The sequence below is a fragment of the Malaya genurostris genome, chromosome 2 (genome assembly GCF_030247185.1).
Source record: "Malaya genurostris strain Urasoe2022 chromosome 2, Malgen_1.1, whole genome shotgun sequence".
Lineage (NCBI taxonomy): Eukaryota > Metazoa > Arthropoda > Insecta > Diptera > Culicidae > Malaya > Malaya genurostris.
In genome coordinates this window covers 30,692,977-30,712,970 of record NC_080571.1, presented here as the reverse complement: position 1 = coordinate 30,712,970, position 19,994 = coordinate 30,692,977, and the positions used below count along the sequence as shown (strand labels likewise).

Here is a 19,994-nt window from a genome sequence, read left to right as displayed (position 1 = left end):
AATATTTTAGAAAATTGCATCTTAAATGTTAATAATTTGAAATCAAAATATTGCTCATAAAATATTCTAACGAGTTAACGAAATGATTTGATAATACTTGAAACATTTCAATTTAAATAACACTATTCCCAGATGATTTTCTTCATATCCCAGAGATATAATGTTGAAGGGAATGGAAAATAATTATCGTTCAAAATGCCGTCGGAAAAACCATTCTGTTCTATTAAGGGAACTAATTTTGTCCCTGCTAATGTCTGGACTGGCCCAACGATAAACTGAAAATGGCGTTCGGTAGGGATCAAACCGGAGAGAGAGTAATCTATCGACAGGTGGGTGGGAGCTACCACTCATGCGCGTTGCATCCGTACATAAACCCAACTGCGAAGGGGAAATTGTTTTTGTTTACTCTCCTGCTTTCGACAGATCATTGCCCATTTACGTTGACATCTCCATTAGGGTCTGCATACAAATACAACCGTATGGGAGCGGCACAGCGCCTACTGAGAGCTCGATTCATTTGTTTGTGGGAAAAATTACCCACATTCTATGGCTAATGCTGTCATCGTCGTCATCGTCGTCAAGTGTTATGATTTTATTTTCAACCTGCCAATTCTCTGGTCTACCCCTCCCGAGAGTCTACAGTGCCTTCGCACAGCTCATATTTCACGTCTGAGGGCAGGAAAAAAACCATTCACAGCCGCATCGGTTAAGTCCGGATATACAACGTGTAATATCGCATTTATATATAAAGGTACCTATTTAGAATCACTGTATCGCATGGTTTCGCTTGGATGATGGTATAATTTGTTGCTCTTTCATACGGGAGTTTGAGAGATTTTATAGTATCCATTTATCTTTTTTTTCCGATGCATGATTTAGGACCGGTTACCAGTTTTTGTTTTTTCACAAAATCGATAAGTTGGTATCAGAGTATGTTCGGGAATGTTTTAGTTCTAGAATGCCTATGACAGTTTTAAAAATTGAATCTACAAATTAAAACAAAAATACTGGCAACCCCAGCAGAGTTTCGTTCATGTTTCAAATAAAGAACAAGTAGAACTACAGTGTATATCATTTTAAGTTTGACAATAGAACTGTTAAATTTCGAGCTGCTGACTATGCTTTAAGTATATAGATTATAAATTTACGGATGAATTTCGATAAAAAACCAACCAAGCCTGCTACTCTGAAACATGTTCTGAGTCTGTTTGGGCAACTTTGTTAGCAAAAGAATTGTGGAAACTTTTTTAACTCAAATGTATTCTTCTATTCTGACAACACTGATCCAGCTAAATAAATCGCTAGCAAATTAAGGCAAATCGTTGTCCTGATTTGATTGTTCGCAGAGGGTGGGGTGAGCACGCACCGCTCGCTTTGCTCTCGTTTTTCAGCACTCCTGCTCAACCCCTCGACCATTCAGAGATGACCTGTCTCCTCTCCATCGTAACCGTAATCATCATCATCGTTATTATCCTTGTCTATCGTGCACCGCACCACATAACACACACACTCACATAAACGTACTTACATAGCAATAATAGCTCCGGAGGGATCAAGGCGGCAGTCACTAGCTTTACACATTTTTGCATAACCTTATCAACTTCCGTGCCTGCTGTAATGAGGCACCAATGATGAGCAAGTCGTTTACGGTGCCACGGAGAACCTGATACTGCCTGCAGGCCATCAGTCGGTTCTGGTCCGGTCGACGTACAGCACATACTTTCAGGAGCTGCTTACGATTCATGCTGTCTACATTCAGGCTGATTTAGTCAAGATACGATCCTTTCGAAAAAAGATATTGTGACCGGAAAAAAAGGGACGGACATCCGGAAAATTTTCCTTTTTCATTAGTGCTATTGCCGAGTGAGTTGAAGTTAAAAAATTCACCACCATACAGATATTTGAAGATCCCACTTTTCCGGTGAATTGATCTCAGCCAGTGACAACATCGTTTCTGCAGAAGGACGCAGTGAACCGTTGCGAGGATTATGTTTCCTCAGTCGGTCGGTGGTCGGTCGGCATGAAGTTGGAGTCAGACAAGTATTGTGGTAAAGTGAATTCATTATTACACACTCGGGCTATCCTCTAGTGGGTGCCGTATGTGTCGTCTGCCGGAACGGAAAGTGGCTTTTGATTTGGCTGGCTTCTTCGGTGGTCAAACAGCTTCCCTTGTGTCTAACCGTAAATGATGATGATGACCTGAGAATGGAAAACAATTTCCTCCGGAAAGGGAGCGTGGAAGATCATTTGCCAACTGGATTTTGTTCGGAACTGTGTGTATTCCCTGGACTGTGAAGTTTAGTTTCCGTCGGATTAGACGAGTTTTAAGAATGAATTAGTGTTGCTACAGCTATTCCACTTTGTTTAGATTGGTTCAGAGAAAACCATACACACTTTACTGAACTGAGAGCTAATTAAGAGGCGGTAGCGTTGGGATTACACAACTCGAAAGTGAAATTGTGCACAGAATTGGATTTTCCTACAACAACTTGTGGTCTGTGCTTGTCAAGGAATATAATTGAGGATAGAGGTAATTAAAATAAGGGATTCGTTGTATGTTTTGAAGGTTATGCGTTTGAAATCTTTCATTGAATTTCAAAATTTTTATCTCTTCGGTGAAAAACGAATCAATTTATCAATCAGTGATTTCACAATCTACGATCATTACAATTATGCCACTTTTATCAGGAGCCTATCAGTGTGCTTTGAAGTTGAAGGCCTAAAATCGTACTTAGGGCATGTTCAGGAGTGTTCCAGTTATAGAAGCATAATTTATGTCAGTTTTAAAAGTTAAATCTGGAAATTATCACAAGAAAAACTAGCAGCCCCAGTAGCGTTTTAATCGTGTTTCAAAAATACAAAAAATAGAACGGCATCGTATACCAGTTTTGAATTTGCCAGTAGAACTGTTCGAATAAATAAAACTAGAACGGCCAGTCAGCCGTTTGTTTCAGTTTTAGTTCTGTTATAGATCGCCCATATAAAACTTCCAACTGCTGAATTTGCTCTTATGTTTCTCTAAAAAACTATACAAATCAACAAACTTATGACTAACAAAAACTGCTTACTATATCAATACCAGGCCATTTTGTTCTAAACAAAAACGTAACATTGATTGAAACAGACCATTTGAATTGCTATAACGAAAGGCATCTATATCGCGAATGTATTCATTAATATGATAATGAAACAGACAATATTTTTTGACGTGAATACGTCTTACTTTACTATGGAACGCCTTTTCACAATTCGCCCTGTTGAAGAATGGGTAAAACATAATCGAGAATATCTTGAGTTGTGCTAAATGTAACAACATAATTCTTTCTCCATGTCATCAGAAATAAGATCACCAATTTATGATTAATTTTGCAACAGTGTGAGAAAACCATCAATGATTCAAAAATTTTGCTTTTGAAAACAAAGCTTGAATGCCTTTTTCGCGCTCGGACGACGGCTCAAAACTTGGATTCTGATCCACAGAATTCAGAACTTGGATTCTGAACTTAATTTAAGGTTAAGAGCTTAGTTTTAGAATTTAGTTTTCGAATACAGGTTCAAAAGTTAAAACTAAGACTCAGGAACTGAATTCTAATTCTAGTTCTGCAACTAAATTTTCTTAACTAGATTGGAACGGAATTTGGCTCCTTTATTTAAGTTCGGAACTCGTATTGAGAATTCAACTTCAGATTTCTGGCACGAAATTCAAAAAATGAATTCTAGATCTGGATTCTGAAACAAAATTTTAGATCTTAACTTCGAACCAGAATTTTTGAACTGCTTTTAAAACCATAATTTAGTTTCAGAATTCAGTTTCCGAATTTATTTAGTAAATTCAGTTCCAGAATTCATGTTCGAAATTCAAGTTCAGGATTCATATCTAGAATTGAATTCGGAACCGGGACTCCGAAAATGAGTTCTGTTCCAGAATTTCAGAATTACTCAAGTTCATAAATTAGAACTATATGTCAGAATGCGAGTATCGGTTTGAGTGAAAGCCAAGCCGAGCCACTAGTTCTCTCGCATTCAATCTTAAATTAGATTAAAAGTTGAGTTTTCTGTGTAAAAATAAAAATAGAGAATTGGTTGACGGACTTTAAAGATACGTTTTATTTTCATTAATCCTTTTCGAATCCGTCCGTTTTCAAAAGCATCACTAGAAGATTCTGTCAAGATTTTTTTTTAACTTTGCATTATTTGGTATGACAGTTTGAAAGTTTTGATACTCATTGCCCTTACTATAATTTCGGGACCGGAAGTCGGATCTGGATGAAATTGCACAGTACCTTTCAAGACACTGAGAGCTTTAATTTGAAACATGATTTGTGAAAATCGATTTAACTGTTGCTGAAAAATCGAAGTGAGTTCCGTTTTTGGAGCTTTGCTTCACTATTACCGTTGTGTTCGGAAGCGGGAACCGGGCACGTAGTAAATTTAGATATCCACCAACTAACAATGTCTGTCAACTAGATGAATTTACCACTAAATTTTATAAAAATGTGCATCTCGTTTCGCCATCGCTTGTAAAAAACGTGTTTAATCAACCTACCTTTTTTTATCAATACGTATGAGTTTTTTGCATGAATATTCTCCGGTGTTTTAGTTCTCATGACATTATTTTAATGACCGTCGTTTTAAGCGGCAATTCAAAATTTTAATCACTCATTACTCTGTAATGTCGAAGCTGCAAATCGGATCGAATTTGAATCTAAACGTGTGACAATCGATTGAACATTCCATGAGATGTCGAAGAAAGTTTCAGTTTAGAGTTATTTACGGTACTTCCACAGTCGGTATTCAGAAACCAGCAAAACCCAAAACGATTCGAATGGCCAAAAAATATATATGACGAAATTGCAATAGTTTTCAGTCCAACTTTGAAGATTTTTAGAATTGTCATCTTCTATATCGGCTTGAATTTTAAAAACTCATCACCCTGTAATAACAGAATCGGTAATCAGAATCGGATAAAATTCATTAATTGTGCATGGGACCATTTTTGAAATTCAATTTTTTGAGAAAACGATTGGATACTGCAACCGGAATTCAAAATCAGTGTAGCCGATATCAGTCAAATTCACCTGAGGAGTTGTATAGTTTACATTTGATTCAAAATGTTCGAAAATCAGTGCAGACTGACTAAAAACCAAGATGTTTTATAGAACCTTAAGACCCTTCATTTGAATCTTAGATGGTTCTTAGATTTCATTTGAATCTTAGATCGGTTCAGCCATCTGTGAGAAAAATGAGTAACACTATTTTAATTTCGTTCGACATATCATCCTGTAGCTCAGGAACCAGAAGTCGGATCCAGACGTAATTCAGGAGCTTTGTTTGGAAGCACTTCTCGTATGAATCTGAGTTTGTAGAAAATGGTTGAGTCATCTCCAAGAAAATTGAGTGAAATTATTTTCCACACAAGCATTTGCTGATCTCGACGAACTGATTCGAATGGTATATTGGTGTCATGTTCTTCCAGCATGCATTACTGTTAGTAATTTAAATCGATATAATTATGCAATTGTTTTAAACTCGAAAATGCTGCCATCTTGGCCATCATCTGATTTACATATGTCGTATTCGAACGATTATGTTGCCAAAAACGAACCGAGCTAAATTCGGTCCGAGGCAAACTGTCATGAAAAAGGATGTTGTACACAGTCTTAGTGGTACTTAGAAACAATCGTATGTAACAGTATAAAAAATCGTGTTTCACGTTGCTCCCAAGCATTGCATTATCATATAGCGCTCAAAATTCCTACTACTGGAATAAGGGGAAAAGTCGCTTACACAAAAATATCGATATCTCCGTTAAAAATGGACGGATTTTAACAATCTATGACTTGTTGGATAGCTACTACCGTGTGGAATCTAAATGTAAAAACATATTCTGTTTTCAAGGTCAAGTGTGACAGATACTGTCAAAAAACTAAAAATTTTGACATAAAACTTCGTATAACTCAAAATCGGTCCAGCAGATCTCAGATCTCGACCTCTTAGTTGACAACACACATACAGACAAGGATGGCTTTTATCGTATCAAAGAATGCTCACTCGCAACTCTTCCACGATTAAATCTGTACCATCAAAGAGAATCGGAAATCATCGCAACAACAAAAAAACCGGCATGGTACATTTAACATAGAATAGACACTAGTGCGAGAGCGAATTTCTCTCGATGACATTTCTGAGAATCAACGGCTAGCACGCTGCTGTGGGGATTCTCTCTGAAGCAACAAACGGTCGCTTATTCTCGTTTCGCGATCCGATTCTGTATGGGCAGTGGATAGTTGCGATAGAATCATTTTACTATTGCCGCTTATTTTAACTATGTGCTTATAACCTTTGTTTAATTTGTGTCTATGAAAATGTATGTGAATGCTCCACACAAGGGTTTTTAAATATTGCAACCTAGTATGAGAATCATCAAGTTGAATCATCGATTCGATTATCTGCGATAATTGTAAACTTGCGATTCTCTCTTGTGTATGACATGGGTTGAATCGAAATTTTGATTGAAAACCTTCATCGATTCAAAACTAAATTGGTTTGCATTGAATTCTCAATGAATATAACTGTGTCTTTCAATTAACGCCTAATTTGCGATTAAATTGTATTGAAACGTACAGTATTGTAAAGTAATTTTATGTTTAATTACCTGCTTCAAATATGTGCATGAAAATAGATGTAAATTCACAAAATATTTTTATCTATGTATTAAAAATTTATTAGGTAAATTATTTTCTTTTAGCTTAGAAGTTTTGTGAAGAGAAATTTTTTTTAAAGATTTTCTTCTCTTAAGGGGCGGGTAGGGTCTAGCATTATTTTCTTATAGTAAAACATTTCAATAATATTCTGTGAAATTTTCAAGTCAATCGGAACAAAACTCAGCAAGTTATTGGCACACTGGCCCAAGATTTTTGCTTCGATCGACTTGAAAACTTGACAAAACATTCTTGAAATGTTTTATTATAACAAATTATAAAAGAAATATATGATTTTTGAAAATGTTACACCCTACGGGCTCCCTAGAGTAATAAATTGTTTCCTTCGAGTTTACAGACAAAAAAAAACGTTAATCGCGTTTTTCTCGAAAGCCATCGTGTCCATCGCCATTCAAAAACTACTACACCAATATTTGTCAAATTTCGCAAACACTTTCTACTTGTAAAATACCATACCTCAACGTTTTCCTTTTTGTTATTTGTTACCTTGAGGAGGTTTTACAGCTACAGAATGACGGATTTTTTCGTGCAAAATCGTAGTTTTGGCTTTATACAACCACCAAAAATAAAAAAAATAAAAGGCGGGTGGGTAATGTCAGAGACATAACTGGATGTCGTGAATACGAAAACAACTGACATGTTCCTTAACACTTCCGAATATCAATTAGTTGATTAATTGTATGAATTATGCAAGCATTCCTCTTTTTCACATTTTTCGCAAAAACAAAGAAGGCTTCACTTGATCTTTATTACTGTGAATTTCACACAGCGAAAAGAGCACAAATCAAATCAAACAGTTCTAGATTTGCACTAAACTAAGGATATTTACCTTCGATTTGCGAGCAAGAATTCGTAATAGTTCTTTAGAAAACTTTTAGAGCCATTAGAACGGCTGATTTTGTGTGATGCTCTCCACCGTTGTTTTTTTACCAATCCAAATGACTGGCAGCTGTGACGTAATCGCTCTTGTCGGAAGCGAAAGTAGCTTTGCAAACGACATAAAATACATCTGCTCGCAGTAGCGATAGAATCCAAACTGATCCAATTTATGTTAGGAGGTTTGTTTTTACGTGATTTCGTCTGTAGCTTTTTCACTAATAGGCGGACCTAACGGCTATAAAAATAGCAGCATATAGAATTTTAATTTCGATTATTTCATTTTCGGCATTTCATTGAAAGAAACTATCAGGATGCTGTACGGGATTCATTCCTGCCTTTCAGAAGGACCAAATTGTGGAACTCACTACGATATTAAACACTGCTCGGAATATTTTTCTTGAACGACAGCAGCAGATATTTTGTTTTCTTCCTCAGGACGCGTTCTGATTGGCGGGTGTTGACATGGGTCAAATGAGACAGGTTTTTCAATAGTGTATAATTGAAATACTTCAATGCTTTTGCTATACACGTTTAAGTTGAAAAATTTCGATTCTATTGGTAGTTAGATTATAGAAATCCTTTCACAGATCACTGAGCTATGAGCTTTAAAAATACGAGAAAGGCAAACGCGCCTTATGAGTTATCCTCTTTGATACTCGTTTATACCAAACATTTCAGAAAAGTTTAATTTTGAATTATTTGAGATTATGTCACACAGCTGAAAATTTTATCATGAAATTGTGATCATATTTCCGATGGCATGTAGCAGAAATTATGTTGATTCGTTAGATACAACAAGAGATATTCATGATCAAAAACTTTTTGAAAAGGCACCCCATAGTAAAGTGAGTCGTATTCACGACAAAAAATTCAAACAGAAACGTTAGGGTCTATAAAAACTTCTACTCTATCTATACTGCTTTAATTTGTTGACGATTGTTGTTGATTAGTCAGCGTTGAGATACAGTGAACACCGCAAATCTTGATTTTTATTAAGCGTTCTCAAAAATACCTCTTCACCGATGTTCTTCAAATGATGCTTTGTGTTATTTAAAACGTTTGAATTTATTTCGTTGAGCAATAATTCTGAGAAAAAAATTCGCAAAAATGATGTTTTTGTCATCATTTAGACCCTACCCCCTCTTAGCTCCTCTATTCATCTCATACACTAAAACAACTTGACAAACGCTTTTGGCATTAAAAATGCCTTACTCTTCACTATATGGGGACGGGTGTCAATTAAAAGTTTCAAAAATAGTCGCGTAACCTTTTTGTGTCATAATTTTGAACGTTAATAACTCGGTCATTTGTTGATGGATTGTTATAATTTAACAACCAATCGATTCGGAAACTTTTAACTTAAACATGTATGACGACGTCGTTTCAGTATTTCAATAGTATACTATTGAAAAATTGGTTGGAATCGACCTATGTTTTCGTCCACCAATCCCTGTTGTACAAAATGACGTCAACTTCTTGTTCGGCATAGGAGGCTTTGCGTCATGCATAAAAAACACCGTATCGTTATGCGTAGTATGAAGAGAAATCTATAAATATAGGCTTCACACTATTTCTTTGCCTAGTTGATGTTTGACTGTGAATGAAACAGGTAGCTTGTCCAGTGAGCTGATGATGGAAGACTCTCATGAAATATTCAATTCACCGGCCACTGCCGATCACCAGCTGAAGGCTGGATCTGGCAAAGTTAAGCACTGCGACACAAATATGACATTACTCAATGATACAACCCTAGTTTTAAGTTAGTCGTTAGTTAAAATTAGTAAAAGCCCTTGGCATCTTAGAGCTTAAGCAGTGTGCCTTAAACATTATATTCTTGAATAAAAAAAAAGTGGGCTGATGACTGGATTGTATATGCGTTCACTTGCTGGATTGTCGCTTTTGCATTATGTGTTGGTGAAATTTCCTGTTATCTGTGCAACACCGTGTTCGCTTGAGTATCTTATTTATCATCTGGCTATTAAAGAACCGAATCAGCGTGGTAATCGATTCTTTTGAAATATCCCATGTATTTAGCAAATTTTTGCCTTGCACTTTGCTTTCCGAGGCTGGGTGTCAAATTAAAACATGGAAAACTAATCGCGTAACATTTTTCTGTCATAATTTTGAACGCATATAACTCAGTCATTTGTTGATGGATTTATTTAATTCAACAACTAATCGATTCGGAAACATTTAACTTAAACTTATGAGATAACGTCATTTGAATATTTCAATTGCATACTATTGAAAAATTGGTTTGAATTGGGTATTTTATTTTGGTTCTTAGATTAGATTTTTCGGATCTAATTGCGGATTTGCAGCGCTTGTTCCCTGATGATTTGTTAATGGATTTTCCTAATTTAAATGATTCCAAAGCTTCAATATTGTAAGCTTAAAAATGTTTTAATTTGTCAACGGATCGGTTTGCATACTTGAATCTCCATTCCCATGCGAACAAAACGTGACAATGTGACTGAACAAGTTGTTGTCCCACCAGGAATTAAACGCTTCAAAAGATTCAAAATTAAATTCTGAAACTTATCTAAAAGCGGCCTCCTCGGTTTAGTAGTATAAATGAGTTCCACAGGCTCACATATACAGTACAATTAGATGCAATATCATATAGTATCAAAAATAAACTCAAGGTAAGTTTACCTGCGATTTTACATGTATCGTTTTAATAGGAACCCTCGTAGAATTTGGTTAACCGCCAGTTTCAGTTAAATTATTATTTGCCTCAAAACAATAAGCGTCTGATGGCTACAAGCGTTGTAACTATGACAATGTTTATTCATGTTTTAATAACATCAAGTTACAATATGAACAAAATTTCGGAATTTTGTTGCGTATCCATTCCGTATATTCCTAATACGCCAAAGCGAAAATCAATGTAAGTAACTGAATATTTTATGCGGACTGTTTCACATGTTTTCTTCCTCGTATTGTTGCCATATTATTTACGACACTTTCCGAAGATTATCGACGATTTTGAAGGATTAATAAAATAACACCATTACTGAGATTACTGGTACACCATTCTTTTGGATCGATTAATTGTTTATAAAATTAATAAGTCCATCCAGTTAACGACCATTATTAGGTTAAAACTGGGGGTAAATAAACGATATAAATCAAATCAAATTAACAAGTTTGTACGTTTCTCGAAAATTATCATCATAAAATAAAATAGTTTCATTTGTTCAGGTTTAAATCTTTAGGTTGTTTGTATCTAAAATTGAGCTTTCAAGTAACTTTGAAGTGCAGTGAAGTTTAGTGTATCATCATCATAATTATCATTATTTTTGTATTTATTATGAAGACCCTAGGAACGTTTCATTTTTAATGTTATTGTGCTCGGTCGTGTCTTGAATACAACCCTCTAATTTCTTTTTTTTAACTCGAACCTGACGGGTATGGATCGAGTTTGGGTAGGTAATTACACCACACTTAAATTTTATTGCTGAATATCAGTCAAAATAATTCCAAGATTTGTACCGCCGAGTGCTCGGTAACCGTTTCTGCAAAGTGTATAATTACTTAGAATATCAGTAATACTGAAATTAGTCACTGTCAATTATGTCGCATTACATACGTTTCGTTTTCGACTTATCAGTGCGTTAGCAACTGTTAATGCCTCATCGCGGGTCAACACAATCAGCTAAGCAGACGTAAAGTTAATGCAACGTCTTTCCGAATGTGGCATTAGCAGTTCTACATAATGTGCTAATGCATTGATGAGCCGAAGACGAAACGTAAAAAATTTGAATTAAGTGGTGTGCACCAAACAGTTATCTACGAGGTACCAAATGCCTTGAATGACTGTCAATTATGGCCAAATTGGCTAAGCAGTTGTATTTCTTAATACCTCTACCTTTAAATAAGTATATATCTAAACCTATAAATGAAAAGTATATTCTTAGATTTTAATTTGTTGGATATGACCGTATTTTTGCGAAATATCGAGATCTTTGACTTTCCACAATATGCATATTTTCCAGTTCCATGAATAAATGGAAGCGTATATTTATTATTCACTTACAACTTCAGCAAATTCGGTAAAAAGATGCGCCTCATCGAAATAATCAGAATATTATTCTATTCATTTGAATTAGCCTCAAAGAAAACGGTAACGGCTACCTTGGCTGACATTATGTATCTTGATTCAAACAAGATTTGATCGAAGGGAATAGAAGAATCATTAATTTATCGAGAAATTTTGACATTATGAGACCAATATCATTGATCTCTGAAAGGACAGTGTCATAAATTGACAAAGTTTATCAGAGATTTTTTGTATTGATTATCTTTGTTCTCATGCGTTTTGTGTAAATAATTGTATATTCTGAAAAGGGTTGTTATATTACGTTCAAGTTTAACATATTCATTGAAAACTACGGGCTATTTAGTTTATGTCACAAGAGTAAAACGAAATTATACGTGGGAATAGATTTCTAGCAACTTGAGATTCTAATCCTAAATAAATATTAGAATTTAGCTTTACTGTTAATCAATACTCAGTGAATGACAGATTGAGACACACTTGTTTATGAGAAATTGAAAGAAATGTCCTGAGGCAGGATTAGAACTTGCTAACCTTCTCCAATTCTTCACATTCGGACCCGGACAAAATTCAATAGCAATCTAATCTGTATTTAATCTATGAGTATGTTTCACTAAATTCAAAAATATTTTCTGGTATCGCGATAGTACCGATCATTATAGGAACGTTATTTAGTATCAAACGAAACAAACCGTTACATCGTAACTAAACGATCGGTACAAAGAGAGATCAGTAGACAACCCAACACCGGTCTAGATAGGAAATCATTTGAATAAGTGCCCGAGGGGAACATCTCATTGAGACACAGTAAAATAGAAATGCAAGAAACAGTGCCGATGCGATCGGTTGGGTGTGATGTCTGCTTGCGGGGTCGGTTACCTTCGAATTATTGCCAGTTACAGGTGGTGATGAAAATTGCATCTAGGTGTAGTGCCAGTAAGGGGTCTCGTTTATGAGCAATATTTTCGTCTTATTGTGTGGTGCAGACGAAACCGCACACCATTTAGGAGGATATCTATTTCGACCTGCTAACCGCAATGTACTGATTCTCCCCAATGAATAAGTTTGATATCACATTTCCGCAGCAAAGGGAGCTGTTTATATTTTATCATGAGGTTTCACTAAAATGATGTGTGGTGCTTTACATGTTGCTGAAATTTGAAAATTTAGCAACTAAACAAATTCAACTATAAGGTAGTCGTTAAATCAAAGATAAACTCAAGATTACAATGTCCCTTACGATCCATTGGAAAATGTTGGGCACGTAATCATGAACCAGTAGGCTCAGTAATAGTGTCATTCTATTGACCCTTCGTAAATGCCATGGAAACAATTAGGTTTTGAAAGATGACATCACAAATTTTATGTTTGACCACCGCGGTGGATTGTTTACATTTCTAATAACTCGTATTCAAATAAGGATGAACACGTAAACAAACCACCGTTAGCTGTGAAATGACATTCATTCAGTGAATTTTGTGAGGTTATCTCATGTTCGTTCAAAATCGAATACATGTTAAAACGGAAGGAAACATATACATTCAGCACAAAATGATTTGTTGCTTCCATTGATTTCAATACTTTGTGGGATAAGAAAAAAAATAAATTTAATAAATTCTATGCTACAATTCTCAGTAATTTTTAATTTCTTATTTCAAGAAACACTGGATATGCAGGAAAATTGCTCAATATCGTTCATATTGTAACTATATTTTAGAAACATAAACACGCATTGTCATAGTTACGACGCATGTAGCGATTTGTTCACTGAAAATAATTTCCACGCTAACATCATGTGCAAAGCATTCGATCTATCACTGCTTGTAGAACACATGAAATTCATGAAAATAAACACTTAACTCATAAAATGAGTGTAAAAACTGTTGATATGTAGTGGAAATCATGCTACGTTTATATGAAATGCACTTAAAAACGATCAGATATATCGTTATCTCTAGATTCTATATGCATTTTATGTGAATGTCACATAGTTTCCCACATAGATTTCAATTGAAACACAGTTGATCGAATCAAGTGTTTTGCACATACATTTGTGTTGTACTCATTTCCACTAGAAAATAAAGTGTTTCACACATGGAGCTCGATTCAATAGCAAAACACATCACATCCTAAGGAAAAACACATCAAAGCTAAGTGAAAAATAATCTAATCTCGCATCTTAGTGAATTTGCACATGAAATCTTGAAACAAATCGCTTTGGATATGTATTGAAATGGAAAAGCATAATAAATTGAAGTGCTGTTTACATATGAATCGATCGTGCAAATTTTTATCAGTGTTGTTTTGCTTCAAACCAAAGATGCCAGATATTTGCATAAAAAATCTGTATTTATCAGTTTTCACTAATAAAACGAAATTTCTACAATAAAAATATGTTATTCTAATGGATTATGGTTATAGAATAAAAATTCATTGAGTTACAGAATAATAAATAGAATAGAATTATATATAGGTTATAGAATAATAAATTCAAATTTTCTTAAGTCACAAGAATATTGAACGACGGAATTTAATAGTTTTTTTTTTTATCTAAATTAAATCAATTAGATTGTATTTTCATATATTTGTTTAGAAATGTAGACTTCACAAGTTGACATGGAATTCTATCGCCCAGTATGCAACGACAAGTCAGGTTCAAACAACTCTCAGTGTGACAATAAAGTTTCACGATGGCTCCTTGACTTCCTTGAATATCAATACAAATTGGTTTCAAATTATAATATAAATGTATTTCAGTGTTTATCATCAATTTATCATTTGTCCGTTGATTAATGAACTTTTATCTCATCACTGCAATCAAATACTAATTGATTGCTCAGAGTTAATAGTTTATTTTTTTCTTTCATATTTTTTGTGAAATCTTATAAAATCTGTAGCCGTTTCGCCGAAAGGGTTACTTCGCCGAATGACATTTCGCCAAACGACATTCCGCCGAAAACCATTTCGTTGAAAACCATTTCGCCGAATATTGTGAATATTGTCTTAATATCGTAATTCGAATTGATTTAAAATAAGGACAAATGAAAGATGATAGCGTTAACGCCCGTTTTGTTGACTTTCAATTGTACTTCTGAAATATTTCACAATTAAAATAACGGATAAATTCATATCCCCGCGTTTAATCCAGAATGACTACTGGCCACTTAATTGATATTGTTTTCATGAAACATGTAGGAGGATTATTATTATTATTATTATTATTATTTTTATTATTATTATTATTATTATGATTATGATTATTATTATTATTATTATTATTATTATTATTATTATTATTATTATTATTATTATTATTATTATTATTATTATTATTATTATTATTATTATTATTATTATTATTGACATCACTACTCAACTAAAACGTTATGACTGCACTACCGTCTGTGCAAATTGCATATTTTTTCAAAAAAAATTTAATTCAATAACATTAGTTTTCATTTTTTTACGTTTCGCATTCAGCTCATCAGTGCGTCAGCAGTTTATGTTGAACTGCTAACGCCACCTAACGGTTCAACATAAACCGCTGAGCAGACGTTAAGTATTTGCTACTTACAAATCACTTATTGGCACTGAAGTGCCATGTCTATCCTGACGTGACGTGTAAACATTCGTTTATTCTTTCGGTCGTACTTATTACAGAATAGCTAGAATTTTTATCAACCGCAGTGCCGTCTTTTACCAATATCACACACCAGTAGCAGACATCCGTAACTGTTTCGATTTTTTCATAGCGTGTACGAAATATAACAAAACACGCCTCGTTCGTTTTGTGTTTTCTATATGGCAATTTGAAAACTTTGACACTCATCGCTCTGTAACTGCGTAACCGGAAGTCGGATCCGAATGAAATTTCACAGTAGCTTTAGAGATAATATGAGCTTCAATTTAAACCGAAATTTGTGAAAATCGGTTCAAGCATCGCAGAGAATTCGTTTTAGAGAAAATTGAGTGCACACTTCTTCTCTAATTTTCACATATTACCATGTAACTCCGGAACCGGAAGTTGGATCCAAATGAAATTCACTAGCAGGCTATGGGATCAACAGTCCTTTCATTTGAATCTAAGTTTGTAAAAATCGGGTCAACCATCTCCGAGAAAAGTGAGTACATATTTTTTCCATTTTGTTTTGGTACATAAAATCATATATCTCCGGAACCGGAAGCCGGATTGGGATAATATTCAATAGCAGGCTATGGCCACCCGCCGGGTATTCGTAGCCTGGGGGGGTTTCCCGCGGGCCCACACGGACCGAGGGATGCGGCCAACGTCATCTGGAAGACTCATGATATATTCCATCCACCGGCCGGTGCCGATCGCCAGCTGAAGGCTGGATCTGCCATAGTCGACCACTGCGACCCCAATACAACATTATCAAATTATACTATCGTAGTTTTAAGTTAGTCGTTAAAAAAATTAGAAAAAGCCCTTGGCCCCTTAGAGCTTAAGCAGTGTGCCTTATAAAAAAAATATATTATTGAATAAAAAAAATAGCAGGCTATGGGACCATGAGACCTTTAATTTGAATATTAGTTTGTGAAAATCGGTTCAGCCATTTCCAAGAAAAGTGAGGGCATATTTTTGTTACATACACACAGACATTTGCTCAGTTCGTCGAGCTGAGTCGAGTGGTATATTACATTCGGCCCTCCGGGCCTCGGGTAAAAAGTCGGTTTTCACAGTGATTGCATAGCCTTTCTATATGAAAAAGGCAAAAATATCTAATACGGCTTCGCCACATAGTTTTAGTTAGTGTGCTGTCCGACCTCACTACCGCTCGTTCGGGTCTAACGAAAGCAAAGAAACCTAGCTTTGAGTAGACCGGACAAACGAGGCTGTTACAGGTTTATATGCGAAAGCCCACCGCTTCCGACCACCACATCAATTATTTAGGAGACATAAAAAAATAATGTTTTGTATTCTAAATTACCCTTTCGGCGAAACGACTCTTTAGGCGAAACGACTTTATTCGACGAAATGGGATTCGGCGGAACGACTTTCGGCAAAATAACCCGCTCCGGAATATTTCTTATTTATATATCCAGACACCCTGGATATTGAAATACCTCAATCCTCAACTAGTGGGCGTATTATAATGTTCTTTCTTGGACATTGGAAATCTGTTTAAAGTATGAATTAGTGGAATATTAGAAAAAAGCGAAACAGAGGCGATATAAGCCTATTCTAAAAACCTGTTTTAATCCACCTAGTGGTGTACTGATGCCTTTCTCATATCAATTATACTATCATATACTAAGGTATTCTTCAAAATAATTTTTTTCGATTCTTAAAAGAATAACCGAAATCGGTTTGTTTGACCGTCTACTGATAAAAACTATCAATTGGAGAAGATTTGAGGTCGATTTAGAAAACTGTTTGGTTTTTCCCCATTTTCAGTGATGGCATAAAATATTTAACACACTTTACCCTATATTTCCGGATCCGGATGAAATTCAGGGATTTCGTATGGGACCACAGGACCTTTCATTTGAATCTAAGTTTGTGAAAATCGGTTTAGCCATTTCCGAGAAAAGTTAGTGCAAAAAACGTTACACACACATACACACACACACACACATTTTGCGTACTCGACGAACTGAGTCGAATGGTATATGACAATCGGCCCTCCGGGCCTCGGTTCAAAAGTCGGTTTTCACTGTGATTGCATAACCTTTCTATATGAGAAAGGCAAAACGAGAATTTTTATTTCACAAACCGGGGAATTGAAATCAGCAATCGATTGGCCACCCTGGTTCTATGAGAAAGACATAGTTACATCACTAGGTGGATTAAAACCAAAGTTAAATATCAATATATATTAAATTCGACTTTAGAAATGCAATAATAAAAAAAAACAGTTTAATAGATTTCAATGATTATACATTTATTTGAAAGGTTGATTCATGTAATTTATTTATGAAAAATGTTTGGTTTCAACAGATCGGTGCTACGTGCCACACAGCCAACGAAACAATCGATGCTCTGTGAACAATCTTTGAAAATCGAATAATCAGCAGAAATGGTGCGATTTGACGTCGCTGAATTATTTTCTTTAGGGAACGGTTAAAGATAAATGTTACGTCAACCATTCAGAAACAATTGAAGACCTCAGGCACGAAATTCAAGTCGCTAATGATGACATAAGATCAGAAACAATTGAAAGTGTACTAAAAAATTGGGTGGATCTAATTGGTTACTGTCAAACCAGCCGTGGGAGTCATTTGAACGAAATTGTTTTTCATAAGAATTTCATGAATCAAACTTTCAAATAAATGTACAATCATTTAAATCTATCAAACCGTTTTGCCTTTCTCTATAGAAAGGTATGAAAATTGCTGCAAAAACCGACTTTGGAACGGAGCCTCGGAGACCCATAGTGTTGTATACCATTCGACTCAGTTCAACGAGATAGGAAGTGTTTGTGTGTGTGCACTTTTCGAAGATATTTTTACCCCTCAATTTTCTCAGAGATGGCTGGATCGGCTGAACTCGTTTGAAAGCTACTATCGGGCTATTCATCAAGTTAAAAGATCAAATGGTTGTGACTTTTGGTTCCAGAGTTATAATGGTATAAGTGACGTAACCGACAAAACACGTTGTTTTGTACCGCACTAATGTATATAAAGGTGCCAATATTTTGGGATCACCTCTAATTTCGTAAAGCTCTAGGGCTTAACGGTTTAAGCACCTCGAAAAAAGTCCCCATGCAAAAATTTGAGCTAAATCGGACTGCTCGGCGGTTAAGGTTTCAAAATTTTCGATCTTGAAAAAGTACGTAGTAAAAAAAGTAAGTAAAGTAAGTAGTAAAAAAAGCTTCTAAAATCGAAAATTTTCGTTTATGCCAAAAGTCTTAAAATTGCATGAAACGTCGAGATTTAGTGTTATTTCGAAAAAAAAATTTTTTTTAATATCGACTTTCAAATTTTGAGTCTCAGAAAGTCGATAAAAAAATTTTTTTCCAGATGACACTAAATCTCGACGTTGCATGCAATTTTAAGACTTTTGGCATCAAATTTTTTTTTGATTTCGAAAATTTCATGCACGGTTAGTTTTTGGCAGCATATTCGTTCGAATATGACATATGTAAACCAGAAGTTGGCAAAGATGGCAGCATTTTCGAGTTGAAAACAGTACCATAATTATATTGATTTAAACTAGTTACAGTAATAAATACTGGAAGTACAGAACATCCATATACCATTCGATTCAGTTCGTCAAGATCAGCAAATGCTTGTGTGACAAATAATTTAGCTCAATTTTCTCTAAGATGGCTCAATCGTTTTCTACAAACTCAGATTCATATGGAAAGTCGTGTACTCCCAACCAAGGTTCCTGAATTTCATTTCGATCCGATACCTGGTTCCGGAACTACAGGAGGATATGTGAAATGAAATTAAAATAATGCAACTCATTTTTCTCGTAGATGGCTAAACCGATCTAAGATTTAAATGAAAAGTCTTAAGATCATATGAAACATCTTGCTTTTTAGTAAGATTCGCCTTCCGGTTTAGGAGATACAGGGTGATTAGTAAAAAATGTCCATTTCACATAAATTTTTCAGGTTTGCACATATGAATAGTCGATAACCAAATAAACTTATTTCAGTTTAACCGGTATTCAATTTTCGATCCGGAAGGTACCCACAAATTTAATTCGCACTACGATTGCTCAAATATGTCTACACTGATTTTCAAAAATTTTGTTTCAAATGTAAACTATACAGCTCCTTAGGTTAAATTAACTGACCGGCTACACCGATTTGCGAACTCCGGTACCGGTGTCGAATCGTTTTTCAAAGCTCAATCATTTTCTCAAAAAAGGCCAAACCGAATTTCGTAAACAAAAGTTCAAATTAGAAAACTTATGGTACTATACAAAATTGATTAATTTCATCCGATTCTGTAATTACAGGGTGGTGAGTTTTTAAAATTCAAACCGATATAGAAGAAGAAAATACTAAAAAGCTTCAACGTTGGACTCAAAGCTATTGCAATTTATTCGTCATATTAATTTATGGCCATACAAACCGTTTTGGGTTATGCTGGTTCCTGAAAACCGGCACTGGAAGTATAACAAATAATGACGAAAAACTCTAAAGTGGAACTTACTTTGATATTTCATGGAATGTTCAATCGATTGTCACACGTTTAGATTCAAATTCGATCCGATTTGAAGTTCCGACATTACAGGGTAATGAGTGATTGGAATTTCAAACTGCCGTTTGAAACGACGGTCATTGAAATAATGTCATGAGAACTAAAACACCGAAAAATATTCATGCCAAAAAGGCAAAACACATGCGGATTGATGAAAA

The 19,994-nt window shown here is 35.1% G+C and overlaps 1 protein-coding gene across 1 annotated transcript in view; it reads left to right on the top strand.

Moving 5' to 3' along the window:
- Positions 1-1,702: 1,702 nt before the first annotated feature.
- The window catches only part of LOC131429466 (homeobox protein goosecoid-like), a 33,330-nt gene continuing 15,038 nt past the window's right edge, over positions 1,703-19,994 (top strand). Inside the window, exon 1 of the mRNA XM_058593606.1 lies at positions 1,703-2,530. The gene's annotated coding sequence lies outside the window, so the exon portion shown is untranslated. The remainder of the gene's footprint in view (positions 2,531-19,994) is intronic.